The sequence below is a fragment of the Perna viridis genome, chromosome 9 (genome assembly GCF_037379345.1).
Source record: "Perna viridis isolate PV_CMFRI_1.1 ecotype Kerala chromosome 9, ASM3737934v1, whole genome shotgun sequence".
NCBI classification, from domain to species: domain Eukaryota; kingdom Metazoa; phylum Mollusca; class Bivalvia; order Mytilida; family Mytilidae; genus Perna; species Perna viridis.
The window spans coordinates 1,492,385-1,504,945 of NC_142453.1; positions in this window are offsets into that span (position 1 = coordinate 1,492,385).

The following is a 12,561-nucleotide window of genomic DNA, read 5'->3' on the forward strand; positions in this document are numbered from 1 at the left end:
AAGAAAATTATCAAAAAGGTCTGAGAAACATCCAAAATGCTTTGCAGATAGCAGCTGCACAAGCAGTTATTGAAATGGTATACTCGAATGAAAAGGTCCCACAAGCAATATTCTCTCAAATTTATGATTCTCTCCATCAGGCTAGACTTAAGGTCGCACCTGAAAGCAAAGTTCATTTCAAAAACAGCTCGCTTTCTTGGGACATGTTGTTGAAAGTAATGGAATTGCCACTGATTTTTAAAATGTTTCCGCGATAGAAACGGCCTACCCCAACCAGTTCGAATGATATAAAAAACTAACAAGAAACTTGCTCATATTATAAGCGCTTCATAAAAGACTTTGCTAAGTTAGTAAAGTTACTGCAGAGGTCCCAAGAGAAAAATGTTATCTTCGAATGGGACTAAGATTATATCATTGTAATAAATTCTCCCAGATAAGCACTTACCTCAAATCTAGTGCTCATTCTCTTGAAAAGGAATTTATCTTGGCAACTGATGCCAGTGGTACTGTTACTACTGAAGTTCTTACACAAATTGGCGATGATGGCAAAGAACATTCAGTTGAAAAACTATAGGAAATCATCAAATACACGAGAGAGACAGAGACGAGAACTATTAGACATTATACAGGCAGTCAAACATTTCAACTATTGTATAAATGGTGCTCATTCACCAACCGAAAAGATCATGGCGTACTACTTACCTAGCTGTAAAACTTTTAAAACCCTAAAGGCCAGTTTGAGAATGGCTTCTAAATGTAACAATTAATGATTTTATTATAAGCAATGCAATTGAATAGTAGAGTACTGTATGTAAACCCAAATGGCATGATATTTCACACCTGGTAATTTCCACAAAGCATACTGGAATCAGTGGGACAGACTAGTTCTTGCTGTTGGTACACCTTATCGTAAGTGGAAAAAGGAAGTAAAGTATGCATTATGTTTTCCCACATGTTCATATGAACCAAGTTTTAGAGTGCTTACATAATGATCCCCTAGCCGGTCACCTATCTTTTTAACGTATTCACGCAAGAATTCATCAAAGAGTAATCAAGAGAACCCACATTCTAGCGGATTCAAAAGAATTAATCCAGGGATTAAGACCAGACATGCCAGATTACTGTAATTCACGCGGATAAGCACTTAAGAAGGCTTGTGTGTCTAAAATATATATTATTCAGTATTTTTATACAGAGAATTCTTCAAATCTGGATTATATATGTTAAAGGAGAAACGTATAATGATCCAATGTTGAAAATGATAGGGAATCACCGTTCATTTAAAATATTGATAGACGATCTGTATTAGTATGTAGTAGTAACAGGAGATACTTTCAAATGAAATACTTTTGCAAACCAGTATTTGGTAAAAACTTGAAAAGTTAAGAAAAATAATGTTCCTTTACCTTCACGTTTACGTTTCTTCTTCTTATTCTGATTTTGAGCATTATTCCTACCCCTTACACGGTCTACATAAGCTAAATCACGGGCAGCTCGCTCAGGAACAGATCGACAAGTCCTATAATGACGTTGAAGATTATCTCTCCTCATTTTTTTATTGCAATATATGCAATTACCACGTAAATGTTGTTGCGCAGGCATAGTGCCTCAAAAGTGACTCAATTTTAACAACGGCGATTTCGGAATGGAGATACGCTTTGCAAATAACAGACAGATAGTCCTTATCAATACCATGGCATATACATCTATAGTCCTCTTTAGAAATACATCTAACAGAGTCCTTCAACTTCTTACAACGTTGTATATCAGCTATGCGGTGGGAAAAACGTTCTTTAAACTCTTTAAAAGACATTTTCTTCTTAGTAACAACAACAGCATGAGAATGTTTCTCATTTCCAATTTTAAATTCATTTCCAACACAAACACCAGAAATCCAAAGAGATAATTTCAAATGAAGTACTTTTGCAAACCAGTATTTGGTAAAAACTTGGAAAGTTAAGAAAAATAATGTTCCTTTACCTTCACGTTTACGTTTCTTCTTATCCTGATTTTGAGCATTATTCCTACCCCTTACACGGTCTACATAAGCTAAATCACGGGCAGCTCGCTCAGGAACAGATCGACAAGTCCTATAATGACGTTGAAGATTATCTCTCCTCATTTCTTTATTGCAATATATGCAATTACCACGTAAATGTTGTTGCACAGGCATAGTGCCTCAAAAGTGAGTCAATTTTAACAGCGGCGGTTTCGGAATGGAGGTATGCTTTGCAAATAACAGAGAGATAGTCCTTATCAATACCATGGCATATACATCTAGGACTTGTCGAGCTTTTTTTATTTTTATTATTTTTGGCGTTTTTATTTTCGTTTCCATGGGCTGTACATCTTTATTTCATAGTTGCTCTCCCCTTTCCTTAAGTACTTTGCTTTTTTTATATCATTTTAAGTTATATTTTGGTTCTCGGTCGTAGCAATTCCGGAATTTTCCGGAATTGTTTTCCGTTTAGACATTTTTGGCGTTTTTATTTTCGTTTCCATGGGCTGTATATCTTTATTTCAGAGTTGCTCTCTCCTTATTTTCCGGAAATACCCGTCATTGTTGTGATTTAGTCATCTCCATTACATTACGTCATATACGTTGTAGTGCCTCAAAAGCGGCGGTATATAGTATTACCGAAACCGCCGCTGTTAAAATTGACTCACTTTTGAGGCACTATGCCTGCGCAACAACATTTACGTGGTAATTACATATATTGCAATAAAGAAATGAGGAGAGATAATCTTCAACGTCATTATAGGACTTGTCGAGCTGTTCCTGAGCGAGCTGCCCGTGATTTAGCTTATGTAGACCGTGTAAGGGGTAGGAATAATGCTCAAAATCAGAATGAGAAGAAGAAACGTAAACGTGAAGGTAAACGAACATTATTTTTCTTAACTTTTCAAGTTTTTACCAAATACTGGTGTGCGAAAGTATTTCATTTGAAATTATCTCCTTGGATTTCTGGTGTTTGTGTTGGAAATGAATTTGGAATTGGAAATAAGAAAAATTCTCATGCTGCTGTTGTTACTAAGAAGAAAATGTCTTTTAAAGAGTTTAAAGAACGTTTTCCCCGCCGCATAGCTGATTTACAACGTTGTAAGATGTTGAAGGACTCTGTTAGATGTATTTCTAAGGAGGACTATAGATGTATATGCCATGTTATTGATAAGGACTATCTGTCTGTTATTTGCAAAGCATATCTTCACTCCGGAACCGCCGTTGTTCAAATTGAGTCACTTTTGAGGCACTATGCCTGCGCAACAACATTTACGTGGTAATTACATATATTGCAATAAAGAAATGAGGACAGATAATCTTCAACATCATTATAGGACTTGTCGAGCTGTTCCTGAGCGAGCTGCCCGTGATTTAGCTTATGTAGACCGTGTAAGGGGTAGGAATAATGCTCAAAATCAGAATAAGAAGAAGAAACGTAAACGTGAAGGTAAACGAACATTATTTTTCTTAACTTTTCAAGTTTTTACCAAATACTGGTTTGCAAAAGTATTTCATTTGAAATTATCTCCTTGGATTTCTGGTATTTGTGTTGGAAATGAATTTGGAATTGGAAATAAGAAACATTCTCATGCTGTTGTTGTTACTAAGAAGAAAATGTCTTTTAAGGAGTTTAAAGAACGTTTTCCCCGCCGCATAGCTGATATACAACGTTGTAAGAAGTTGAAGGACTCTGTTAGATGTATTTCTAAAGAAGACTATAAATGTATATGCCATGTTATTGATAAGGACTATCTGTCTGTTATTTGTAAAGCATATCTCCATTCTCAACGTACATCTTGTTTGATACCTACTTCATATCCATATTGTTTCTTCATTCCTACTCAACGACGTCAATTTAAGGAATTTTTCAGACCCTTATATATATCTTCAACGTCATTATAGGACTTGTCGAGCTTATTTTTATGTTTATTATTTTTGGCGTTTTTATTTTCGTTTCCATGGGCTGTACATCTTTATTTCAGAGTTGCTCTCCCCTTCCTCAAGTACTTTGCTGTTTTACATGATTTTAAGTTATATTTTGGTTTTTAGCCGGAGCAATTCCGGAATTTTCCGGAATTGTTTTCCGTTTGTACATTTTTGGCGTTTTTATTTTCTTTTCCATGGGCTGTACATCTTTATTTCAGAGTTGCTCTCCCCTATCCGTCAGTTGCACTTTGATATGATTTTAACTTATTTTTTGGTTATTAGTTGTACCAATTCCGGAATTTTCCGGAATTGTTTACCGTTTAGACATTTTTTGGCGTTTTTATTTTCGTTTCCATGGGCTGTACATCTTTATTTCAGAGTTGCTCTCTCCTTATTTTCCGGAAATACCCGTCATTGTTGTGATTTAGTCATCTCCATTACATTACGTCATATACGTTGTAGTGCCTGAAAAGCGGCGGTATCTGGTATTACCGACACCGCCGCTGTTAAAATTGACTCACTTTTGAGGCACTATGCCTGCGCAACAACATTTACGTGGTAATTGCATATATTGCAATAAAGAAATGAGGAGAGATAATCTTCAACGTCATTATAGGACTTGTCGAGCTGTTTCTGAGCGAGCTGCCCGTGATTTAGCTTATGTAGACCGTGTAAGGGATAGGAATAATGCTCAAAATCAGAATAAGAAGAAGAAACGTAAACGTGAAGGTAAACGAACATTATTTTTCTTAACTTTTCAAGTTTTTACCAAATACTGGTTTGCAAAAGTATTTCATTTGAAATTATCTCCTTGGATTTCTGGTGTTTGTGTTGGAAATGAATTTGGAATTGGAAATAAGAAACATTCTCATGCTGTTGTTGTTACTAAGAAGAAAATGTCTTTTAAAGAGTTTAAAGAACGTTTTCCCCGCCGCATAGCTGATATACAACGTTGTAAGAAGTTGAAGGACTCTGTTAGATATATTTCTAAAGAAGACTATAAATGTATATGCCATGGTATTGATAAGGACTATCTTTCTGTTATTTGCAAAGCATATTTCCATTCTCAACGTACATCTCGTTTGATACCTACTTTATATCCATATTGTTCCTTCATTCCTACTCAGCAACGTCAATTTAAGGAATTTTTCAGTCATTTCAATAATGAAAAGAAAGAGGAACATTTCTCTAACTATTGGGAAACTTGGACACCCCGTAGATGGCAAGCAGGTGTTTTAAACCATGTACTACCTACTCAAAATAATCGTCAAATATTATGGGTTTATTCTGAAGCTGGAGGTACCGGAAAAACTGAATTGGGAAGATATATTGAGGACAATAAGAATGGTATTATGTTTACCAATTGTTCCACTGCTCATGTTGCCTATGCATACAACGATGAATCCCATGTTTGCTTTAACTATACTAGAGACACTCCTGATTCTATTAATTATGGTGTATTGGAAATGCTAAAGGATGGAAGAATATTTTTCTACCAAATATGAATCTAGAGGAAAGAAATTCATTCCACCTAAAGTATTCTGCTTCTCCAACTTTGAACCTGATAGAACTAAACTTAGTGATGATAGATGGATTGTTTATATGGTTGATGATGAACAAAAATTAATTTTGTGTTAAATATTTCTTTGTTCAATAAATTTTAAATTTCAATTAATATTCATTTATATTATCCTTGCATCCGTCGTCCACTATTTGCATACCCCACTATCCTTGCATCCGTCGTCCAACTAATAATAAACTAATTAATTATTTTAATAACTTTATTAAAATTAAAATAATATATTTACAAACATTTTATGTACTGCATTTTTGTCCTCTAAATTCAAGTGTGTACATGCATCTCCGTGTTATTTTTGTATTCGCTGGTGTTTCATTATCTACTGCCCATTTTACTCCATAATGTACTACTCCTGGATATCCACAATCCAGCCATGTTTGTCTTGGTTGTATACCATGTTGATCATTTGTTGCTCCATAAACATTTTTGATGCTCTTGGATAGCATGTATTGTTTACAAATCTTTATTCATTTAATCTATATATACATGTTTTTGGATCTGCCATCAAATTAGCTGGTTGAATTCCTGTATTATCGTCATAATCTGTTTTTAGCATCAATAATCCATCTTGATTTCCAAGTTCTATATTTTGAGTATAGAAATATATTTTTACTTTTTTTAATTCTATACTGATCATACATCTTTCTCCATGTATCATAGCAATGACAATGACTCAATCTGAATATAAATGCACCAAACCTTGATGTTGGATCTGTAGTTGTCTATTTGTCCATTATGTATTTAGTTATATAGTCTGGCTTCGAGACCGTAACCGTCGTACCCCTTCTATATCTCCTTCTGTAATACGCTTTTTTTTCTGTAGTATGCTCGTCTTGCTGCATATCTCTTCCGTCTATAGTATCTAGCTCTCTTGCTGCTTCTAGGTATGTTTCCAAAAGCAGTCGAATAATTTCTCTTAGGCATCTACGTATTTCACGTCCTCTTTCTCCCATCTAATTTTGAATTATGAATTTTTGACGTTACTTACGTCGTATTTATACTAGTCGTCAGGGACGTCAAATATGACGTCATCAGTTTTTTGCATGTCTGAACTTGTTTTTCTATTTTCGTTTATAACGTAACGTCGGTATTTAGTTGTATCTTCATCCGGAATTTTTCTTAATTGTTTTCCGTTGCTATACAACTTTATTTCAGAGTTACTCTCCCCTCTTTTCAAGTACTTTGCTGTTTTATATGATTTTAAGTTATATTTTGGCTATTAGACCATTACATATATAAATTGTGAATGAATTTTCTAAAATAATTTTTAAAATGGATATTCTTGTTTTATTTCTAATTTGATATAGGTAAACACTTTTCCAAATCTATACATATTCAGTCCCAGTACCACAAAATAAAAAAAAAATGTTTAAATTCAATATCAACTAACTTCTAACAATTTCAAAATGACATATTTTTGCAAAGTGTATGTGTGCGAACACTTTTAATGTACCTATTAGTCTAAAATTATTGTTAAAAATGTTAAAATTTTCAATCAGTATTATGTTGATGGTTTTAATACATATATTTCAAAGTAACTTCTGTCAAAATAATCATCATATGTGTGACACATTAATTTCTCAAATGCCCCGTGCAGGTCTAGTGTCAAAAGATTGGGCCTGCAGCACCGCTAAGCTTGTCGTAAAAGGCGATTAAATAGAGCTCAGAAACCTAGCCGGGGGCAAGGTGCTCTGCCAACAGAGCAACTGGGTTGTATGCTCCATTCCTTTCTTTTTCTTGTTGAAATCAAAATTTGTTGACCCCATTATCCTTGAGTCCCGTATACGGACGAAAATGCTTTTAACTTCATAGAACATCGATTGAAATATATACTCTGTACAACGACAATAGATTTTTTGTTGATTTCTATTCAGTGTTTTAAGTGTGACGGGGTACTTTCCGAATCGGCACGACAACAAAAATTAAAATGTTTATCAGCTTCTTCGCTATCAATCGCACTTGCAGTACATTGTAAAGACAGCTAAATGAAAGTTTTCAATGATTTGAATCGGGTCCTCAGAACCTGGAAGGTCTAAACCGGGTCTCTTTTTTATCTAAACCGGGAGCTTTTCGAATGAAAAGTGCTCAAGGTCACTGAATGATTGATTAATCTAAACCAGGTCATTGGCTATTTTGTAAACACCATAAATCTGCAGTTACATTTAATTACCTGTTAATTTTTTATACGGGAATGATTTTTGCCTGAATAAAATTATTATAGACAACGGTTTTATTCAAAAATAAGATATAAGCATATAATATGAAATGATGGAAAGAATGCTCGACACTCTGGTTGATTTCGTTTTTTTTTCACATTAACCAAGATTTCAATCGATGTTATGCTGAGATTAAATATATTATCGCCCGTATACGAGTATTGTTAATAATACTGAAGATAGTTGCTATTTGTACGTTAAAATTTTAAGCAGTTACAAGTCTGCATAAGGTCAATTCAGAAAGATGTATAAGATACCTACCTTTCGTCAGAGTGCCCGTCCGCCATCTTGCGTCATCGAAACCAGGTCCAAAAAAATCTAAATCGGGCTCGTTCAGGACAGTAATTTTGGCCCTTACTATTTTAGAATAATGGTCCGAAAAGATGAAAATGTAGAATGTTTTTTTTCTTCCTTTTTTGAAAATTCTTTGGTTTTTGTTGTTGTTGTTTATTGTAGGATTTTACCCTCTCCGAGGATTTTGATCGAGCTAATAAGTTCACAGTTTTGATTATATATAATGCTTGTCATTTTAATTTATTTCTTTATAAGAAATACACATGATCTCTCTCTTTTGCAGGGAATAAGGATTACAAAAGAAGCTCATACCTAATGGTTATATATTCCTAATAAACCAAGATGATTAATTTTTTTCAAGATCAGTTTTATATAGAGGTGAGAATCTGATTGGACCATGACTAGTGCTCATGGCATTTGTTAGTCTTTCCGTGTATCCGTTCATTCATTTGACCGCAATATAAAATAACTGTTTTACATAAATCAGTAGCGGATCCAGAAACTCCAAAAGGTGGGGAAGTATGGCCTTTGAGGGGGCTCACTATGGGTAGTATCATTAATTTTCTAAAAAAATCTTTTTTTTTTCAAATATGAGGGGTCCCTGGGCCCCTCTTGGATCCAACTCTGTTTTTGCTGAACTTAAGTAAAGTTTTAATTATAGAACACATGTATGAAGTTTGGTTCCATAGATATCCACTTCCTGTTTGAAGGAAACCAAAGAACGGAAATGGACACTGCTTGAAATGCCTGAAGATGAATAAGTGAACTGACAAAACCTATCTTTGAAATTTCGTTTAGTTTGTTGCTACATCTACAAAACATAGAGAACTCTACAAATTTCTTATCTCATGTTAAACCTGTTGTATGTGTATGCAAATTTTGCATAAAAATATTCATAATACAATTTGTTTTGAAAAAAAAATGTTATTGAAAAACATTATAATAACATTATAGTGAATGGTTGTTGAAAATATTGTTATAACATTTCTACAACCATACATTTTTACGTTTTAAAAACATTTCTGAAAAATGTTTTCAGTCTTTTAAGGAAACATTTTTATTACGTTTTTGTGCTAGCTGGGAACACCGCCTGCACGAAGTCCAGCGCCCTAGACACCTCGGCCAGCTACGCTATATAAAAATATATATCTTTATTTTCATCGCCACCATGTACAGGTACAGAGATTACTGCTAACATATTCAAGTACTTCGGTAGTTTTAGAATCAGACAAATAATGTATATAAGGTGTGGCACTTAAAGAAATAAAACGCAGATATTTTTATTTTTATTCAGTAAAGTATTTATACCTTATAACCTTCAGAAATAACCACCAAACAGGAAAGTGTTTGTAAGCGTAATCAAGGGAACCAAGGTTATAGCGGTAATCAAAAGAATGTAATCCAGGGACAAAGACCAGACATGGAAAACAGACATACACAACAAAGAACATAAAGTAACTAAAATCACACATACAAAGTAACAAAAGCAAATGAGCAACTCGGACTGCACTAAAAACTGGGAACATGGACCAGGTGCACCGGTAGAGTAAGCGTCCTCAGCTTTTCGAGAAACACCCGCCGAGTTGCCCATGAAAAGTCAAGTCCGGGGTAGACGAAAGAGGAAAGGAAAACTATAACCCGTTGAACAAATCAGTTTTCATGGGGCAGATGGATACACCGTAACAATCAACGAGTTCATGATGACCACCATGAAACTTTTGTAGTGATAACTTTAATCTTGTAGCAACATAACCCAGCTCCAGAAGCCTATTTGTTAGAATTCTAGCGCGATACAAAAAGTCTGCGTAGTCTCGGCAAGCTCTGTCATAACGTATGAGTTGTGATACACTCCATACGCAGGTACTGAAGGGATGTTGCCACAAATGAAAAGACAGTTGACAATTTTGAATGAAAAGTCATCACATTTGTCGTAAAGTTTAGTCAATAGTTCTCCTTTACCACCGATTTCTAAGTGTAGGTCAAGTTATGAGGCTTACTTCACAGTGTATGTAGTATCCTTTATCTCAAGTTCTCTTGGGTAGATGCGATGTATTAAATCCCCAAAATTAGGATTGTTTAAAGATAATACGTCATCTATATAGCGAAAACTGAGATCAAAGGATCTAGCCAAACGATATTCTTTCTTTCGGATCAGATCAGCTATAAAGTCAGCCTCATAAGAGTGAAGGAATAGATCAGCAAGTAGAGGAGCACGATTAGTTCCCATTGGAATGCCGACCGTTTGTTGAGAAACGCGTCCACCACACTGGACAAATATGTTGTCGATTAAAAATTCCAACATTTTGTAAACATCCTCTGTATATTTGGAAGATGATTTGGAATTATTTCTTACAAAGTGTGAGGAATCCCTACCAAGAACTATATATTTGTATCTAGGTGTACCATCGTTTTTGGAAAAACAACGATGTATAATGTTTTTAAGTCGGGATTTTAACTGAGTATGTGGAATAGAAGTGTACAGTGTTGAAAAATTATAGGTTTTAATGCTATTACATTCTGATAATAGTCTTGAACTGATTGTCTCCAAAAGAATTTTTCAGGATCCACATTGAATTAATACCACTACGGGAGTAACAAATTTTGTGGTAGGACTGCAGACCCTCTTTGACAGTTATGAGTATAGAAGTTAAAAGTTTTGAAAGAAGTTTGGTGGTACATTTTGCAGATCCAGCTATGTAACGTTGTTTGTATGGATTCTTGCGGAGTTTAGGAATCCAGTACATAGACGGTAAATCACAGTCATCGTCTTTGGTAGAGAGACCAAAAGAGAATAGCACACATTTATGGTTTTCCACAATTTCTTCTTTGGAGAGTGTGGTAGCAGTATAGGTCTTAGCACTGCTGTTATTTTCTACGCCTACCTCTGATAATAAATGTTGGATGTAAGACGTTTTGCAGACAAAAACAATGTTGTTTTGGGCTTTGTCTGCTGGTACAACATACTTGTCATGTACAGTAGACAATGTTTTTGCTACATCGGGGTCTTTGAAACTGATGTAGCATTGGCACTAATTGACCTACTTAAAACTTTTATTTGTTTCCAAATTAAAGACCTCACAGCCTTTAACCACTCTGACAGAGAATCAATATCTTCTTGTTCTCGTTTTATCCATTTTCTTGCGTAGTCCTCTACGGCATCCATAAGAACTTTAAAGTTATAATTCCAATTTATGGAGCGTGGTTCACGGTACTTGGGACCTTTAGAAAGAATACTACGCAGAGATTCGTTTTCGATGATGGACAAATCTCCCGTAACGACGTGATCGAAAGGACAATTTTTGAATGGAGAGTTTTTGCAAGAACAGTCAGGTGGTTTAGATTTGAAGTCCTCAATGTCGAGGTTCTGCAATAGCCTTTTATAATTGAAAATTTTGGATGCAATGGATGAAGTATAGGAATATGAAATAAAGTTTGTCTTTTTAAGAAATTGGTAGGTCAAATTCAGTTGAAATGCACTATGGAAAGATGGCAGGAAAATTGTCCGGCCCTTTCCCCTGTATAGCCAGTAAAAATATCAATGTAACAGATGCTTCAGAATAAATCTAAATAACTAGATGTATTGAATATATTTGAGGAAAATAAGACCAAATTGAGAAAAAATTATGTGTCATCCATTCTTACACAGAATGGTACTTCAACTATATACATAATAACGTAATTTATCAACAGGGTTAACCAGGAGGCTCAACATATTTCTTTATAATTCTGACAAATTTACATACAAATGTAGTCTCAAAAGTTCAAGTTTATCATTTAGGTTCGTGGCATATTTGAAATTAATAATACTGGGACGTTGATAAACATTCCTGCTAATAAACATCTTCCTAGATTGATTTAAAAAAGGACATATCATTATATAGTGAAACTCTTCACCAATCTCATTCAAATTGCAGAGAGTACAGTATCTATATTCTCCTTGAACGTTAGTCCATCTATCATGCCCAATAGGTAAACGATGGTTTGTTGTTCAAAATCTATAACAACAAAACCAAAAAATCTTTATCATTAAATGTCGAAGTTGAAATGCTTTCCAATTTTCATTAATCGCATTGTTCCACTCTCGTTGGAACTGATCACGTAGATTGATTGTCAGTTTCAGCCGTATATCACTTACAAATGTTTGGAAAATCAATATATATGACAACCTAGTATCTTCTTTTATTAGACGAATTAACTAAGGAAATGTGATGATTTTGTGAATGCAAAACGTGCATTAACGTATACACAACAGAACATATCTTTGATTGTATTCCTGTTAAAAGTTTAGTCCAATGAGAAATCATTCTCTGCTTCACATCTAAAATAAGCGGATATCGTCCAAGTTCACAGTATACCATACAATTTTATGTTGTCATTCTCAAATTCAGTAATATTTTACAAAATTTAAGATGCACTCTTTCAGTACAGTCAATATTACTAAAGCTCCGTACCTCCGAGTCATATAGAAGAATGGGTTTTATAGTCTTATCAAATATATCTACATTTTGTAATTGACAGAAGATTCAATTTGATAAATTGTGATA